The sequence below is a fragment of the Carassius gibelio genome, chromosome A8, assembly GCF_023724105.1.
Source record: "Carassius gibelio isolate Cgi1373 ecotype wild population from Czech Republic chromosome A8, carGib1.2-hapl.c, whole genome shotgun sequence".
NCBI classification, from domain to species: Eukaryota; Metazoa; Chordata; class Actinopteri; order Cypriniformes; family Cyprinidae; genus Carassius; species Carassius gibelio.
In genome coordinates, this window is record NC_068378.1 from 8212831 (window position 1) to 8231291 (window position 18461).

The 18461-nt window shown below is 41.5% G+C and overlaps 1 protein-coding gene and 2 non-coding genes across 6 annotated transcripts in view; all 3 read right to left on the reverse strand.

Annotated features, from left to right (window-relative positions):
* LOC128018320 (embryonic polyadenylate-binding protein) overlaps positions 1 to 18461 on the reverse strand; it is a 36992-nt gene that overhangs the window by 9798 nt on the left and 8733 nt on the right. The gene's annotated exons all lie outside the window — the stretch shown is intronic.
* Positions 2216 to 2322, reverse strand: LOC128019209 (U6 spliceosomal RNA). Its single transcript, XR_008185107.1, has one exon. It is a non-coding gene; the product is annotated as a U6 spliceosomal RNA (small nuclear RNA).
* LOC128019210 (U6 spliceosomal RNA) lies at positions 8885 to 8991 on the reverse strand. Its single transcript, XR_008185108.1, has one exon. It is a non-coding gene; the product is annotated as a U6 spliceosomal RNA (small nuclear RNA).

Genomic DNA, 18461 nt, shown 5'->3' on the forward strand with positions numbered 1-18461 from the left:
CCCTCAACTACCCATTTCTCATCTCTGGATGTGAATGCAGCAACTGACACTTTATGCTCTACTTTAACCTCATCTAAATGATGTGTCCTCTCTCTTCCAGGAATAGCACAGGCTGCACACTATAACCCCAGCTTATCCTATGTTCTCCGTGAGCACTTGACCACACTCAGGGCAGGAGGTAGAAAATGGTGCAAATCAAAAGATCCAGACCAGAGTATGTATCAGTCTTTGCTTTCATTTTTCTCTACTGAACTCCATACTGCCAAATCTTCATACTTCCACAAGATCAACAGTGCTCTAGACACATGTAATCTCTTCAAAACATTCAATTCTCTCCTCCGTCCCCCTCCAACACTTCTATAACAGCTGATTATTATTTCGCCACATTCTTCAAAGACAAAACCAGAACAATCAGTTGTCAATTCTCACCCCCACACCAAAGGACTTTAAACCAACCACACCCACTGCTACAACTCCCATCTTCTCCTTCTATCCCCTCACTGAGGCAGAAGTATCAAATTTTCTCCTCTCCAGCCATCCAACAACATGTCCTCTAGACCCAATCCCATCATACCTTCTCCAAGCAATCTCTCCTACACTTTTAACCAGCACTCACACACATAATTAACATCTCTCCTCACAGGCACCTTCTCCACAGCATTCAATCAGGACCAGGTAACCCCACTGCTTAGAAAAACCTACATTAAATCACGCTGGCTCTGTATTCTGTACTACCTAAAGAAACAGTAAAAGAATGACAGTTATATCTTTCAGTTGAAATGCTCCTAATGGTGCTTTTTCACTGCACGGTACAGTTCGGTACGGTTCACTTTTACCAAAACGTGACGTGTAAACTCTACTGATCACTGATTGGCTGGAGAGAATCATCACTATCTGCGTCACTAAACTTACAAACAAAAGCACAACAGAACCACTAGATTTAAATCAGCACAGGCAACGAAGGATCGAACACAACCGTTTTGAACAACCAAAAAAAAGGGCTGTTTTGTGTGTTGAGGAAGTACCGACGTTCCTCTTGTTGATAGCAGATGAGCAGATCTAGCGAGAGCTTAATGGGATGATCCAGAATGAAAAAATGTTTCAGGAATCTCAGCAATAGAGGCAGCGCAACTATAATGGGCATGTGTACCCTAAAGCGCCACTAAACTGCAGTGGGAACGTAAACAGAGCCAACTTACTGATGTACTATTTAAACATTATTATTATGAACCAAAATTTAAACACCGTCTCCTCCTAGAGCTTTTAAACTACCACCACCAAATTTGGGTCAGACCTTCAGACTTGTCTGACTCAGGTTGCTATATCTTTTCTAACTTAGTCTGGTTTACAAAAACCATAAGCTTATCAAAACCACCTTAATCCATAAAAACTTTTGTACAATGACACCTTTCAAGCTGGTCAGACTGGTCTTAGCTGGTTTTTTGCTCAATCAACTGGTTTTACTTGGATTAACATAGAAACGTGTTAACAACATGCTAATAACTTGTTAATAATGCTAGCAATATGCTAGTTACTTGTTAATAATGCCAACGACATGCTAATCATGCTGGAAACACACTAGTGACATTCTAGTCACTTGCAAATCATGCTGGAAACATGCTAGTTACTTTCGGATCATATTATTCACTTGGTAATCATGGCAGCAACATGCTAGTCACTTGTTAATTATGCCAGCAACATGCTAACGACATGCTAATCATGCTGGAAACAAGCTAGTGATATGCTAGTAACTTAATAATGTTAGTAATACTGCTAAAACATGCTAGTTTACCATTTCTCATCTCTTTTTCTACTTGATTGTTTTGCCTTCAAAATTGTAAAACTACATCAATTAGTTAAAACTGAAAACCCTCAAACTTTAAGCTTTTAAAACCACGTCAAACTTTCAGGCTAGGCTTTTTCAAGCCAACTTAAAGTTTGTCTACAAACTTTATTTCTAGTTTTTACAGTGTTCTTGCATTCACAGTTGGTCAGCAAAGCTCACTCAGCGAGAGAGGGTTAAACTGGGGCTCCTGGACTGTGTTGTACTAGGGTGCTGCTACATCATAAATCAAATGGTGAATAAAACACAACCACACTGTCATTTCACAAAGTTTGATATACATAAATGTTTTGGGGAATTTCTATGCATTTCAAAAGGACTTTTTTTTAAATCCAACTTAATTTTAATTATGTTAATTGATTAAAATTGTCCAAAAATGAGGAACGCTTCACGAATTTGCGTGTCATCCTTGCGCAGGGGCCATGCTAATCTTCTCTGTATCGTTCCAATTTTAGTATATGTGCTGCCGAAGCAAGCACGAACAAGTAGCCTAGGCGTCTGGTATATATAGCAGTGTCTTGGGGAAGGTTTTCACGAAGGTGGTGAGCAGTTAAACCATGATTTAGTCATTTACCAAGAGAATACAAGCACATTTGGGTTGCTGCAAGATACAGATGTACATATAGTTACGCCCTTCTTGTCCTTTTTACTGTATATTTGGTGTTATTTATGCTTTCCCACCAAGAAACAGACCAGCATGCTGATCAGGCAGCCCTCTAGCCAGTAGGATTGGCTCTCTGTGCTGACGCATTCAGGCCATGTGATCTGCTCTCCTCCCCCAGCAATGCAGTTCCCAACCCCCAACGTCAGGACTTCTCTCGTCACTCGTGTGAGACCATTACACGAGAAGCCGAAGCATCCAAATGGTCTTTACTTTAGATTTAACTTTTATAACGGTAGTCTACAATGCCTCCAACTACCACAAGCGGGATCTCCTAATGAGAAAAAGTATGCTTATAACACAGTTATAGCACAGTTATAGCACAGTTATAACACGATAAAAATATAAAATTCTAGCACAATTCACTACAAAATTAGAGCAGAAAGTTGTGTCTGAAATGCATGTACATTATCAAGATCATTTACTGATTCCTTTGCATGAAACCACTTTTTTAATTTAATGTTATGAAATCTACACATGCATATCAGTGAAACAAAGAAAAGTTCTGTCAAAAGGTAAGTGAGCTAACATGTTAGACTTTCATCACTGTTCAGCTCCACACAACGCTATATTATCTAGCATACATTACAGCGCCAACCCTTGCTCACTTACATAAATTCTACCAACACTAAACTTTTCACACTGGAGTAGATCAGACGTTTGATCACTGCTACACAGCACTCAAAAACAGTCACAAACCCCTCCCCCGCCCTGCCTTCAGTAAAGCAGATCACTCATCCATTCTTCCTCTGCCTGCATAGCCTACAAACAAAAGCTAAAACAGGAAAAAAATTATCAGAATTATCCATCAATGGAGGAAGGAAGCCATCTTCACACTTCAGGACTGCTTTCACACAACGGTGAGGAATATACAAACACTGTCCCTGATTACATCAGTATGTGCACTGAAAACACCATCCCAAAAATCTGGGTTAAAACCTTTCCAAACCAGAAACCCTGGATGAATGCTGATGTCAGGGCCAAGCTCAAAGATCTTATTTCAGCCTACAACTCTGGTGACACCGAGGCCTACAGAAGGGCCAGATATGATCTTCAGAGAGCTATCAGTTCTGCAAAAAGAGCCTATAAAGACAAGATGATTGAAAACATTCAGGGATCTAAATCTCAAACTCTTGTGGAACTGCTTACACTCAGTCACGGACCAACCAGCTAGCGGAGGTGCTTACAGACATCTTCAATTTCGCCCTCAGACAGTCTGTCTGAAGTGCTGTCTCCCCAAGACAGCACTTCAGCAGACGGCTGACCACCCACTACAGACCAAAATACACACATGGCCAACTCCCCTCCATCTGACCATCAGCTCCAAGATACTGTACACAGTGTACACAACACAAATGGACACATGCCCTCTCTTCACCAACATAGAACTGCTATATTGTTCTGAGCCTCAATGGACTCTTTGCTAACCAGCCACTGACCACAGGTCCAGCCAGTCCATCACCAAGTAATACCATCACCCAGCCACTTCAGCTAATGACTGCACACCCAGGATGATCCAACACCTTTCAACATACCGGTCACCACACAAACCCAGTATCAAGACTCCTGAGGAACCCAATCGAAAAGGGGGGCAAGCAGGAAACAGCATGTTGGAAAACGAGGCGAGACATGGAACTCTGGTGACACTGAAGTAAACCCAACTTTTATGTCATCTCTAACTCTTTGATCGACCCCATGATGAAGCTCAGACACAGAACTGAACTCATAAGGCCTCAATGGTGTGCACCGAACATGCAGTCATACACGCATACCACCTTCTCATTGATCGAGAGCTGCTGGATCACATTGACCCTTTGCGGAACTTGGGACAGCCTAAACTCAAGGCTGAAGTGCAAAACCCCTGCCACAAACAGTTCACCCAGACAGACTGTAAGGTCACTGAGGTCACAAGTATATCTCACAGCCAGCAATGAGAATATGGCCTCGAGCCTCACACTCTTCAAAGCATGTATCAAGCATACACCAGACGTGCCTTCACAAGCAATTGCATGAGCTTCCCTATGACCGCCAAAGACACCTGCGTTTTAACCTGAAGTAAAATAACCAAAGCTCAACCTGCTACTTCCTGTTTCTCACAGACACTGCAAACCCCCAGAGAATCCCTGTGAAGTGTGTGAACTTTCTGCCAAGACCTTACCAGACATTTACACTTGTGAATATATAAGACTGCAGTCCCAGCATATACAAAAAGGGGTCACTGTTCAGCTCAACAGACAGTGTGGCCAAACCCTTAAATCACACATCTTTAAGGGAATGGAGGGAATCCAGCCCCACTTTGAGCAATACCACCTTTTCTGAAGAGACAACTGCCAATGCTAAAGCTGCTCTTCACAAGAGGCAATGTGAAGAGTTAGCTAATGCTAACTACATGGACTAACTCAAGACCACCTATCATCAAACTCCAATGGCATTTGCACTCTTTGCCATGCCTGATTTACCCTCAACCCAAGGAGTTTCACCTGACAGCCGGATTCACCAACAACATGGCCAGAACTAGAGGGTGTGCCCACTTCAGCAGAACACTGCTGCCACCAGAGCACAAACTAGTCAGATGACAAAAAGAGCCTGCTCTGCACTTCCTGAAGCATCCAGCAATTCTCCAGTTACAACAGAACCTGGAAAGTGATCACAGATGTGCCTTTAAAACTTTAATGTCCCTTGACAGCCAACGCATCTATACAGAGGACCAACGGCCCAAAGCCACATGAACAAAGGCCCTTTAAGGACGCAATGTTGAGGCACGGTGTGCTTAAAGCAGATGTTTTGTGGGTTAACAGCAAACCACTCCCACAGCAATACTGCAAGCTGGACTTCCAGTCTTCAAAGTACAAGTAGTAGATCAGAAAACACCTGATTTACAGACTCAAAGACATTGTCAATGTTGGATTTTGGCAAGGAAACACTCACATCAAGATACACACAGCAGTCAAGGTAGCCTACCACGACAGTAACCCATTTATACCTGGCCCCAAATCTGCATACGTGTACCCTAACCAAAGACATTCATTATCTCTGACCTGGCAATCCCTTCCTCAAAGATAACACTGAAGAAGTCTGCAGGTTACAACTCGTGTGTGAAGCTTGGCCTCAGCTGGGCAGAGTGTCTCTATTATGTACAAGTCACAGAAATACAAGCAGAGATTGTGGGAAATCAGTGGGTCTTTAACACACCCATCCATACTACCACACTGACCAGCATGCTACTGCTACCCAAATCAGCCTGCCCAATCAGAGTATGTGGATTCAAGTGCCCAAAGATGCCATCCTCCACCTCAGGGATTGGGTACCGATCTGAGGTAGAAATTCCAGCTTTCTTCAAGACCACAATCTCACTCCGGAATCTGAATGGGAAATGAGCATTGAGAAAGGGGGGGTCTCAGGCGACTGACATCACCCCAATTGACACAGCCCTCCTAGCACTGTCTTGGCTGCTGGAAGAAATCAGGTACACCCTAACTCTCTGCTTTGCCTTTGCACGGTTTAACAGAGTCAACAGGGTGCAAAGGTCCATGAACAGGTGCACAGCTGCCTTTCCACGAACCATTAAATGGAGCCATCGGAAAAGAGGGACCCAGGCTGAGAAAATGCTGAACCTGACCAAAGTTAACACCCAAACTGATGGTCCAAATAATGAGGAAAATTAGAAACCACCTAGCATCTGACCATCATGATACACCAGTCATCCAATCATGATCCACCAGCTGCCTGACCATCATGACAACTGTTGTCTGATGATGTTTTACAGGTGAACTTAACACTAACCTACACCCCCTTTTCCCCCTCCAATCTTTTCTCTGTAGTATTCTCCGGTCTTCCCTCAACTACCCATTTCTCATCTCTGGATGTGAATGCAGCAACTGACACTTTATGCTCTACTTTAACCTCATCTAAATGATGTGTCCTCTCTCTTCCAGGAATAGCACAGGCTGCACACTATAACCCCAGCTTATCCTATGTTCTCCGTGAGCACTTGACCACACTCAGGGCAGCAGGTAGAAAATGGTGCAAATCAAAAAGATCCAGACCAGAGTATGTATCAGTCTTTGCTTTCATTTTTCTCTGCTGAACTCCATACTGCCAAATCTTCATACTTCCACAAGATCAACAGTGCTCTAGACACATGTAATCTCTTCAAAACATTCAATTCTCTCCTCTGTCCCCCTCCAACACTTCTATAACAGCTGATTATTATTTCGCCACATTCTTCAAAGACAAAACCAGAACAATCAGTTGTCAATTCTCACCCCCACACCAAAGGACTTTAAACCAACCACACCCACTGCTACAACTGCTATCTTCTCATTCTATCCCCTCACTGAGCCAGAAGTATCAAATTTTCTCCTCTCCAGCCATCCAACAACATGTCCTCTAGACCCAATCGCATCATACCTTCTCCAAGCAATCTCTCCTACACTTTTAACCAGCACTCACACACATAATTAACACATCTCTCCTCACAGGCACCTTCTCCACAGCATTCAATCAGGACCAGGTAACCCCACTGCTAAGAAAAACCTACATTAAATCACGCTGGCTCTGTATTCTGTACTACCTAAAGAAACCATAAAAGAATGACAGTTATATCTTTCAGTTGAAATGCTCCTAATGGTGCTTTTTCACTGCACGGTACAGTTCGGTACGGTTCACTTTTACCAAAACGTGATGTGTAAACTCTACTGATCACTGATTGGCTGGAGAGAATCATCACTATCTGCGTCACTAAACTTACAAACAAAAGCACAACAGAACCACTAGATTTAAATCAGCACAGGCAACGAAGGATCGAACACAACCGTTTTGAACCAAAAAAAAATGGCTGTTTTGTGTGTTGAAGTACCGACGTTCCTCTTGTTGATAGCAGATGAGCAGATCCAGCGAGAGCTTAATGGGATGATCCAGAATGAAAAAATGTTTCAGGAATCTCAGCAATAGAGGCAGCGCAACTATAATGGGCATGTGTACCCTAAAGCGCCACTAAACTGCAGTGGGAACGCAAACAGAGCCGTGCCGTACAGTGGAAAACAGCCCTAAGTGTAATCACATTTCTATGGACTGAAACGGGTTCATGAAGTTGTCATTCGTTTTTGTCGCTATTCTGTTGATATCTTAAAATGGCTTGAAAAAGCCAACTTACTGATGTACTATTTAAACATTATTATTATGAACCAAAATTTAAACACCGTCTCCTCCTAGAGCTTTTAAACTACAACCACCAAATTTGGGTCAGACCTTCAGACTTGTCTGACTCAGGTTTCTATATCTTTTCTAACTTAAGCTTATGGTTTTTGTAAACCAGACTATCAAAACCACCTTAATCCATAAAAACTTTTGTACAATGAGACCTTTCAAGCTGGTCAGACTGGTTTTAGCTGGTTTTTTGCTCAATCAACTGCTTTTACCTGGATTAACATAGAAACGTGTTAACAACATGCTAATAACTTGTTAATAATGCTAGCAATATGCTAGTTACTTGTTAATAATGGCAACAACATGCTAGCGACATGCTAATCATGCTGGAAACATGCTAATCACGTTAGTAACTTTGTAATCATGCCAGCAACATGCTAGCAACATGCTAATCATGCTGGAAACATGCTAGTGACATTCTACTCACTTGCAAATCATGCTGGAAGCATGCTAGTTACTTGCTGATCATATTAGTAACTTTGTAATCATGCCAGCAACATGCTTGTCACTTGTTAATAATGCCAGCAACATGCTAGCGACATGCTAATCATGCTGGAAACACACTAGTGACATTCTAGTCACTTGCAAATCATGCTGGAAACATGCTAGTTACTTGCTGATCATATGATTCACTTGGTAATCATGGCAGCAACATGCTAGTCACTTGTTAATTATACCAGCAACATGCTAGCGACATGCTAATCATGCTGGAAACAAGCTAGTGACATGCTAGTAACTTAATCATGTTAGCAATACTGCTAAAACATGCTAGTTTACCATTTCTCATCTCTTTTTCTACTTGATTGTTTTGCCTTCAATATTGTAAAACTACTTCAATTAGTTAAAACTGAAAACCCTCAAACTTTCAGGTTAGGCTTTTTCAAGCCAACTTAAAGTTTGTCTACAAACTTTATTTCTAGTTTTTACAGTGTTCTTGTATTCACAGTTGGTCAGCAAAGCTCACTCTGCGAGAGACGGTTAAACTGGGGCTCCTGGACTGTGTTGTACTGGGGTGCTGCTACATCATAAATCAATGGTGAATAAAAAACCACCACACTGTCATTTCACAAAGTTTGATATACATAAATGTTTTGGGCACTTTCTATGCATTTCAAAAGGACTTTTTTTTAATCCAACTTAATCTTAATTACGTTAATTGATTAAAATTATCCAAAAATGAGGAACGCTTCACGAATTTGCGTGTCATCCTTGCGCAGGGGCCATGCTAATCTTCTCTGTATCGTTCCAATTTTAGTATATGTGCTGCCGAAGCAAGCACGAACAAGTAGCCTAGACGTCTGGTATATACAGCAGTGTCTTGGGGAAGGTTTTCACGAAGGTGGTGAGCAGTTAAACCAAGATTTAGTCATTTACCAAGAGAATACAAGCACATTTGGGTTGCTGCAAGATACATATGTACATATAGTAATGCCTTTCTTATCCTTTTAACTATATATTTGGTGTTATTTATGCTTTACCACCAAGAAACAGACCAGCATGCTGATCAGGCAGCCCTCTAGCCAGTAGGATTGGCTCTCTGTGCTGACGCATTCAGGCCATGTGATCTGCTCTCCTCCCCCAGCAATGCAGTTCCCAACCCCCAACGTCAGGACTTCTCTCGTCACTCGTGTGAGACCATTACACGAGAAGCCGAAGAATCCAAATGGTCTTCACTTTAGATTTAACTTTTATAACGGTAGTCTACAATGCCTCCAACTACCACAAGCGGGATCTCCTAATGAGCAAAAGTATATGCTTATAACACAGTTATAGCACAGTTATAGCACAGTTATAGCACGATAAAAATATAAAATTCTAGCACAATTCACTACAAAATTAGAGCAGAAAGTTGTGTCTGAAATGCATGTACATTAGCAAGATCATTTACTGATTCCTTTGCATGAAACCACTTTTATTTTAAATGTTATGAAATCTACACATACATATCAGTGAAACAAAGAAAAGTTCTGTCAAAAGGTAAGTGAGCTAACATGTTAGACTTTCATCACTGTTCAGCTCCACACAAAGCTATATTATCTAGCATACATTACAGCGCCAACCCTTGCTCACTTACGTAAATTCTACCAACACATAACTTTTCACACTTGAGCAGATCAGATGTTTGATCACTGCAACACAGCACTCAAAAACAGTCACAAACCCCTCCCCCGCCCTGCCTTCAGTAAAGCAGATCACTCATCCATTCTTCCTCTGCCTGCATAGTCTATAAACAAAAGCTAAAACAGGAAAAAAAATTATCAGAACAATCCATCAATGGAGGAAGGAAGCCATCTTCACACTTCAGGACTGCTTTCACACAACGGATTGGAAGATCTTTCGGGATGCAGCTGCCACAGACATTGAGGAATATACAAACTCTGTCACTGATTACATCAGTATGTGCACTGAAAACACCATCCCAAAAATCTGGGTTAAAACCTTTCCAAACCAGAACCCCTGGATGAATGCTGATGTCAGGGCCAAGCTCAAAGATCTTATTTCAGCCTACAACTCTGGTGACACCGAGGCCTAAAGAAGGGCCAGATATGATCTTCAGAGAGCTATCAGTTCTGCAAAAAGAGCCTATAAAGACATGATTGAAAACATTCAGGGATCTACATTTCAAACTCTTGTGGAACTGCTTACACTCAGTCACGGACCAACCAGCTAGCGGAGGTGCTTACAGACATCTTCAATTTCTCCCTCAGACTGTCTGTCTGAAGTGCTGTCTCCCCAAGACAGCACTTCAGCAGACGGCTGACCACCCACTACAGACCAAAATTCACACATGGCCAACTCCCCTCCATCTGACCATCAGCTTCATGATACTGTACACAGTGTACACAACACAAATGGACACATGCCCTCTCTTCACCAACATAGAACTGCTATATTGTCCTGAGCTTCAATGGACTCTTGACTAACCAGCCACTGACCACAGGTCCAGCCAGTCCATCACCAAGTAATACCATCACCCAGCCACTTCAGCTAATGACTGCACACCCAGGATGATCCAACACCTTTCAACATACCGGTCACCACACAAACCCAGTATCAAGACTCCTGAGGAACCCAATCTAAAAGGGGGGCAAGCAGGAAACAGCATGTTGGAAAACGAGGCGAGACATGGAACTCTGGTGACACTGAAGTAAACCCAACTTTTATGTCATCTCTAACTCTTTGATCGACCCCATGATGAAGCTCAGACACAGAACTGAACTCATAAGGCCTCAATGGTGTGCACCGAACATGCAGTCATACACGCATGCCACCTTCTCATTGATCGAGAGCTGCTGGATCACATTGACCCTTTGCGGAACTTGGGACAGCCTAAACTCAAGGCTGAAGTGCAAAACCCCTGCCACAAACAGTTCACCCAGACAGACCGTAAGGTCACTGAGGTCACAAGTATATCTCACAGCCAGCCATGAGAATGGCCTCGAGCCTCACACTCTTCAAAGCATGTATCAAGCATACACCAGACGTGCCTTCACAAGCAATTGCATGAGCTTCCCTATGACCGCCAAAGACACCTGCGTTTTAACCTGAAGTAAAATAACCAAAGCTCAACCTGCTACTTCCTGTTTCTCACAGACACTGCAAACCCCCAGAGAATCCCTGTGAAGTGTGTGAACTTTCTGCCAAGACCTTACCAGACATTTACACTTGTGAATATATAAGACTGCAGTCCCAGCACATACAAAAAGGGGTCACTGTTCAGCTCAACAGACAGTGTGGCCAAACCCTCAAATCACACATCTTTAAGGGAATGGAGGGAATCCAGCCCCACTTTGAGCAATACCACCTTTTCTGAAGAGACAACTGCCAATGCTAAAGCTGCTCTTCACAAGAGGCAATGTGAAGAGTTAGCTAATGCTAACTACATGGACTAACTCAAGACCACCTATCATCAAACTCCAATGGCATTTGCACTCTTTGCCATGCCTGATTTACCCTCAACCCAAGGAGTTTCACCTGACAGCCGGATTCACCAACAACATGGCCAGAACTAGAGGGTGTGCCCACTTCAGCAGAACACTGCTGCCACCAGAGCACAAACTAGTCAGATGACAAAAAGAGCCTGCTCTGCACTTCCTGAAGCATCCAGCTATTCTCCAGTTACAACAGAACCTGGAAAGTGATCACCGATGTGCCTTTAAAACTTTAATGTCCCTTGACAGCCAACGCATCTGTACAGAGGACCAACGGCCCAAAGCCACATGAACAAAGGCCCTTTAAGGACGCAATGTTGAGGCATGGTGTGCTTAGAGCAGATGTTTTGTGGGTTAACAGCAAACCTCTCCCACAGCAATACTGCAAGCTGGACTTCCAGTCTTCAAAGTACAAGTAGTAACAAGAAGTGGATCAGAAAACACCTGATTTACAGACTCAAAGACATTGTCAATGTTGGATTTTGGCAAGGAAACACTCACATCAGGATACACACACCAGTCAAGGTAGCCTACCACGACAGTAACCCACAGTTATACCTGGCCCCAAATCTGCATACGTGTACCCTAACCAAAGACATTCATTATCTCTGACCTGGCAATCCCTTCCTCAAAGATAACACTGAAGAAGTCTGCAGATTACAACTCGTACATAAGAGAGACACTCTGCCCAGCTGAGGCCAAGCCTCACAAACAAGTCACAGAAATACAAGCAGAGATTGTGGGAAATCAGTGGCTCTTTAACACACCCATCCATACTACCACACTGACCAGCATGCTACTGCTACCCAAATCAGCCTGCCCAATCAGAGTATGTGGATTCAAGTGCCCAAAGATGCCATCCTCCACCTCGGGGATTGGGTACCAATCTGAGGTAGAAATTCCAGCTTTCTTTAAGGACCACAATCTCACTCCGGAATCTGAATGGGAATTGAGCATTGAGAAAGGGGGGTCTCAGGCGACTGACATCACCCCAATTGACACAGCCCTCCTAGCACCGTCTCGGCTGCCAGAAGATATCAGGTACACCCTAACTCTCTGCTTTGCCTTTGCACGGTTTAACAGAGTCAACAGGGTGCAAAGGTCCATGAACAGGTGCACAGCTGCCCTTCCACGAACCATTAAATGGAGCCACCGGAAAAGAGGGACCCAGGCTGAGAAAATGCTGAACCTGACCAAAGTTAACACCCAAACTGATGGTCCAAAATAATGAGGAAAATTAGAAACCACCTAGCATCTGACCATCATGATACACCAGTCATCCGATCATGATCCACCTGCTGCCTGACCATCATGACAACTGTTGTCTGACCATGTTTTACAGGTGAACTTAACACTAACCTACACCCCCTTTTCCCCCTCCAATCTTTTCTCTGTAGTATTCTCCGGTCTTCCCTCAACTACCCATTTCTCATCTCTGGATGTGAATGCAGCAACTGACACTTTATGCTCTACTTTAACCTCATCTAAATGATGTGTCCTCTCTCTTCCAGGAATAGCATAGGCTGCACACTCTAACCCCAGCTTATCCTATGTTCTCCGTGAGCACTTTTTCAAAGACAAAACCAGAACAATCAGTTGTCAATTCTCAACCCCACACCAAAGGACTTTAAACCAACCACACCCACTGCTACAACTCATATCTTCTCCTTCTATCCCCTCACTGAGGCAGAAGTATCAAATTTTCTCCTCTCCAGCCATCCAACAACATGTCCTCTAGACCCAATCCCATCATACCTTCTCCAAGCAATCTCTCCTACACTTTTAACCAGCACTCACACACATAATTAACACATCTCTCCTCACAGGCACCTTCTCCACAGCATTCAATCAGGACCAGGTAACCCCACCTACATTAAATCACTTCATTTACAGAGAGATTTACAGACCTGTCTCTCTCCTTCCATTCATAGCAAAAACCAGATATCATTGTTTCTTTCACAGAACAACAACCTGGATGATAACCAGTCAGGTTTCAGAAGTGGCTTTCAGAATTGGCAAAAGCGGATTCCAAATTATCAGTTCTCGGGGATCAGTTCTTGGACCACTCCTCTTCTCCATATATACGACACGAAACGATGGGCTAGCTGGAAACACCAATAGTTTATCAGAACTAATCTACACAGATGGGTTCATCAACCATAACTCCTTCCAGGACAGCCAGAAACCAAGAAGCTGTGATGGATCATCAATTAATCTTCACATACCATATTGCTACAACGACCAGTTCCTGCAGATTTGCTTTATACAACATTAGGAAGAATAGACCCTTCCTTTCAGAGCAAACCACCCAACTTCTTGTCCAAGCTCTTGTTCGCTCCAGACTGGACTATTGTAATGCTCTCCTGGCGAGCCTTCCTGCATGTACCATCAAGCCTCTAAACTGATCCAGACTGCAGCAGCGAGGGTACACTCAAAAAAAATTACTCTTTAAACTTACTTAATTGAATTATGGACAGTGGTTCCACACAATTAGTTCTAGTTACTTTACATACTTTCTATTTAAAGTTGATCCCGTTCAAAGCAACATTTTTTGTGTGATTTGTCTTGTAATGAGTAAAAAGACATGTCACAAATGATCAAAGTGTATTTGTTAAACAAGCAATAAATAGTTACACACAGTTAAATACAGTTGAAACCACATTACAAAATTACAAGAAAAATAGCAGAAAAAAAACAACAACTAATTTTCTAATTAGCATTGTAACAAACCAAAGCTTATTCCAGGAATAGGAACTGGGTCCAGAAATAACTTCTTCAGTATTCCAAATGTGTACCTGAGTTCAGGAGGGTTGCTCAAGTTCAGGTCATATATCATACCCAGCAACATGGTTTTGCATACAGTAAACTGCTCCTCAAAAAATTTATCCTTTAACACTCCAACTTCTGCTGGACTGTCTTCAATGACTGCAGCTTCAAATAGATTCCCACAAGTCTTCTGGATCACCTCCTGATTGCTGGCAACGTCTGTATCCTAGAAGTATTTAAAAGGATGGAGTACTAAAATTATTGTGTATTAATTTTAACAAAGCATTTATTTACCTAGAAAAAACAAAACTCATTTTATACGCCATACTGCTAGGGTCTTCATTTGGATACTTCAATTTCATTAGTCTGTAATGAAGAAAAAGAAATTTAGCCTTTGTTTTTTTTCTAAAATTACAAGTAAAAAAAAAAAAAAGTCAGTCATTCATTCTTTATGGGAAATACAGGCCAGCAGTCAAGATGGGATTCTAACAAACATTAGAGTGGAAAATACTGGGTCAGATCAGCACAGAAAGACACTGTCCTGCAGAGTTCAGCAATATTCTCAATTAAAGGGATAGTTTACCCAAAAATGAAAATTCTAATATTAAAGCTGCAGTTGGTAACCTTTGACGCTCTAGTGGTTAATAAACAGAACTGCTTGCGTCTTGCGGAAGAACATCGTAGCCGGAACTACTTCTCTCTGTTTATGTCTATGAAGAATCACAACGGTACTGAGTTACTCCGCCGCGGTACCCCCGAAGCAATCTAAAATAGTCAGAATATAAAAACACTTATTATAGGTGCACCCTAGTGATTCAGGACAAGCTAAAAACACGGTACGGAAAAGGGATTCATGGTGTACTCCATTATATACATTTTTCTACATTTTTGATTTGGAGAAGAATTGTTGAATAAAAGTTGTTTCTTTGCACAAAAACGTTTTCTTGTAGCTTTGAAAAAGTGTGGTTGAACCATTGATGTCACATGGACTGTTTTACTGAGGTCCTTACTATGAATCCGAGTCTGGGAACATTTCAGTTCCATAGCAGCCTTTATGGAGGTTCAGAAAGCACTCACATTTTCATAAAAATATCATAATTTGTGTTCTGAAGATGAATGATGGTCTTACGGGTTTGAAACGACATGAGGGTGAGTAATTAATGACTGTGTTTATTTTTGGGTGACCTAGCCATTTAAAAACACCTGAACCAGCTAATCAAGGTTCTCACTAGAAGTTCCAGGCAGTTGAGTTAGAGCAAAACTCCACAGAACACTGGCTCTCCAAGAGCAGTTCTGAACACCCCTGCCATTCATCAAAATAAGTTGTTATTGGGAGGCATATGCACTCATAATCTGACAGTTTATACTAATACTACATATTTTGTATTGTATCAATAAACCTAATCTTATAATAATTGCCCTTTTTTGTTAATTTCCATAACCCTAAAATTCAGTGGGCAGTAAGAGAATAATGTTTTAATACAAGGTTTTGTTGAGAGCAGTTGTTCTTACCCGTGTAGTGGGCACCAAGAGGGTTTCAGTATTTGTCCAAGGACTCTTCTTCAGTATGCAAACATCTTCATAAGTTTTGCAGTGCGGATCCATTTTGGTAAAGATTGTTGATTCTAATGGGCCTATGGTAATTCTGTATATCTCAAATTCTGCACAAATCTGTAAACACATGAAGTGCAATTGGTTACAAAAAAGTTTAAGAGTAAAAACCAATTCAATGATCAAAATATTAAATGATTTATTTGTCTGAGTGATGACTAGTGTCATGTTTACCATTCCTAAAGGGTGGACCTGATTATATATCTGGAGCATATGTATAATGTGAACAGCTCAGAGTAGTGTCCGGTTTAAAGTCATTGTATGACCACACCGCCATGTTCATAAACAAAACATCAAATACTTTCACTGTGCTAAGCCAGGGGTCTCCAAACTCGGTCGACATTTCATGATTAGACATTTATTGATTATGTATATTTTAACTAATTGCAAAAGTTGAATAATCTAACAAATAAAAGCTAAATACTTCCGCATTTGAAAGTCATTATGTATTACTATTATACAATTAATTTATACAAATACATATATTTGGCACACAAAATTAGATTAAGAAACTCCTGTTCGCCATTTGATTAGCTACCGTATTTTTCGTACTATAAGTCGCACCGCACTATAGACCAACGCTACTTGGGCGTCATCGAAGGGTAACGCCCCTTTTTGGGGGAAAACAAACGGATTCCTGATACAGAACTCGCTCCAGGGACCTTTTGTTTTTCATTGTTTCTGATGTTTACAGGCCTGTCAGACACAATTACAAACAGATATTGTATAATAGTTATATTGTTTAGTCCTAGCCTGCGAATATTTGAAACTTAAAATCAGTTAACAGCCAATGTAGCATGCCTAATGAGAGCTAACATTAATCACGTAGCTACTAGCAGCTTCGTATTTCTAACTACAACAAAACTGTCAACAGCTTAAATCAAGTGAAATATGATCCAAGTAAACCACCGACTCCTCTTGGCATGGCCTCATCGTCTAGTTTATCATACTGTGAGTATGTTAATGACATAAGTAGGCTACTTGGTGATTCCACGAGATAATGGTAACGTTAGAGGTCCATATTTGGCCACTGCGTGGGGTTATTAATCCAGTTTTCTACCATTTCAAAGGGAAACCTCTGTAAACACCGTAGGTGTTATTGAGAGGAAGGCGCACAGTATATTTACTAAGGGTGCTCCGATCACGATCGGTCGATCATTAATGCGCATCTCGTCAGTAAAGCCGGTTCTCTAATCAGCGGTTAATTCCATCAGGTGCATGATTTCACATAGAGCAGCTGTTACTACGCAGCGCCGTTGTTAATAGAGAATGAATCCACTTCATTTTCAGCGTTTTTTGGCGCATCTTCTCAGTTAACAACGGCTCTGTGTAGTAACAGCTGCTCTATGTGAAATCAAGCACCTGATGGAATTAACCGCTGATTAGAGAACCGGCTTTACTGACGAGATGCGCATTAATGATCGACCGATCGTGATTGGAGCACCCCTAATATTTACATATTCATCCAAGGTTCGGATAAGCTCGGTTTGCACAAACTGATGTGCTATCTTCTTTTGAACTGAATCAGGAGAGTGTTTTACAGTCTTGCGCTACAGCCCCACACTGGTCAAACCGCATTATTGCATGCTCTTACATTAGGCAGATACGAGAACAAACCACTACTCAAAAACATTTGCCGACAATTTGTTTTATTGTCGATGTTGTCAATAATGTCGACTAATTGTTTCAGCCCTGGTATAACGTTATATATACTAAAGTCAATACGTTACAGAGAGTCGTACGCTTTCACATCTCCCAACCACTCAAAATCATCTATTAACGGTGCATTAAACTGATTACACATCCCTAGACTGCAAAACAAAAACACCCCAAAACAGAAACTAAGAGAAATTAAAGACTTTGGCTTAGAAAGAAAACTTTAGATTTTCTTACCTGACTGGTTCTCCTTGCTCTCCTCCGCGCCGTCATCAAATGAGTTGAAAGTCGTCACTTCCGTTTTTTTTTTTTTTTGATGAAATAAATTAACGTAAAGAGTTTAACGATTAAGTAAAAATGAAAAATAAACGGTTTAAGTTGCTTAAGCACAATACAATAGTGTTTTGGCGGAAAACTAAATGTGTTGTTTTAACAAAAAATCTGTGTAAAACAAACAGTGCCACAAAAACAATTTTGAGTGTAGTCTTCAATGAGCCAAAAAAAAAACTAAAACAAAAAAAAAACCTTGCCTAAGGGTTCTGTGCTTGACTAACTGAGACTTGTCATGGCACTTGTAAACTGTTGTTGTTCTGATTGCTTCTATTTTTCTCATTTGTAAGTTGCTCTGGATAAAAGCATCTGCTAAATGATTAAATGTACTTCATTACCATCTGCCATGTGCTGCTTTAACCATTTTTTTTTTAGCATGCCCTTATTTGTGTAGTTGTATTTTATATTTAATCTGTATATACACCTGTATTTTTATGCTCTACTGTTAGTGGTA